We start from the raw sequence: 1,821 nt of genomic DNA, 5'->3' as shown, positions 1-1,821 counted from the left end.
ATTTTTTACATTCTCATCAATTATGATTGAGAAAGTATTAGAATTGTCGGAAATTTGACATTACAATTTTTTAAAGGATCTCCACGTTTCGAGACCCCCTAAATCCGAAAATCAAGTTTTTACGATGGCGTCTGTCTGTCTGTCCGTCCAGCCGTCCATCCGTAAACACGATAACTCTCGAAAAAATGAACGGATTAAATCGATCTTTGGCACACTTTTGTTAGGCCCTAAAAGAAAGGACGAGTTCGTTAACCAGCCATTTTTGATAAAAATTCCAAAAGTGAGCGCATTTTGAAAATTTTTGAGAACGCTTTTTTTCTGAATTTGAAAGTTCTATCTACGGATAGTTATGGTATTAAAAAGAAGAAACAATTTGTTCTCATGACTTTTTCCGAGAAAAAGAAAATTCTCAGAGTTATAGCATTTTCAAAAATTTTTGCAATGAACCGAAAATCAAAATTTTAAACCAAAAAACGCACGATATGAAAAAAAATCGAGGGAAGAAAAACATTTATTTTTGAAAGCCCTTCAAGATTATCATAACAAATTTTTGGATTTTCTTGAAAAATCGAAAATTCAAATTTCGATTACACAAAAAATAATAAAAAATAAAAAATTCCATTTTGTTGTTAAACTATGTAGGGCACCAAAAAAGATAAATTAGCAAAAATTGTTATTCCAAAAAAGATCTGCAATTTCGTTATGAATTACTTCTTGATAGGACGCATACTTTTTGTTTTATTCGTGAAAAATAACATTGAAAATAAAAAAGTAAAATAAAAATGGGTGGAAAAACGACGAAAGTTACGAGAAAAAAGATTGAACAAAACCTGTTTACAAAGGTCTGTCGAAAATCCAGCGCGCAGCGCGAGTGTCACGGTGAGAATGTGTACCTCAAAGCCTACAGAGTTTTGAGAAACTTAATCTTCGACTATACTTAATTAGGTAGATAATTCATAATATGAAGACGCATAATAATACTCCCATCTAAAAGAGATCTTTTGGATAAAGTGTAATTCAAGCAGATTTTTTTCTGAAAATGCATGATTATATTTGAGACTATTTGAAATACTGTGAAAATGTTGCATGAAAAAATGCAACTTTTGGATTTTCCATGATTTTTTTATGCTCTCCAAATTTATTTTTTTATTTATTAAGAAAATTCAAAAAGTTGTTATGATAATCTTCTGGGGATTTAGAAATCACACTATTTCTTCTCTTGCCATTTTTTCATGTCGTCCGTTAATTGGCTCAACAGGTTCATTTTCGTGTTTTTTGGAATTTTGAAAATACTATAACTCTCATAATTTTTAATTTTATGAAAAAAGTCATCAGATAAATTGTTCGACTTTTCAAATACTACGAATAACCGTACAGAGAATTCTTGAATTTTGAAAAAATGTTATCAAAAATATTCAAAAGGCGCTCACTTTTTTTTTATTTTTATCCATAATGGCATAATGGTCTTATCAATTTTGTTCTATTTTGCACAGTTTGACCGCAAAATGTAATTTTTGATTTTTAATTAGTTATCGTGCGGTCAAAATTTGCACTTTTCGAAAAAATTCAAAAAGTTAATATGATAATCTTGTAGGGTTATCGTAAAGTAACATGGTTATTTTGAAGTACTATGAACAAATGTACACATGTACCTACGTTTTGGAACATAAGCCCTTATGAATATTTTAATTTATCTTGTGCCGTTTCTCCAAACAGTCCATTTCATTATTTATAATGGTTTTTTACGATTAAAACGAAAACCACGCGTTTTATCAAGGAATTATTTCAAAAAAATTTAGATTTTTTGGGTTAAACAACCTT

Source organism: Belonocnema kinseyi, chromosome 9 (genome assembly GCF_010883055.1).
Source record: "Belonocnema kinseyi isolate 2016_QV_RU_SX_M_011 chromosome 9, B_treatae_v1, whole genome shotgun sequence".
NCBI classification, from domain to species: Eukaryota; Metazoa; Arthropoda; class Insecta; order Hymenoptera; family Cynipidae; genus Belonocnema; species Belonocnema kinseyi.
This window is presented reverse-complemented; position numbering follows the sequence as displayed.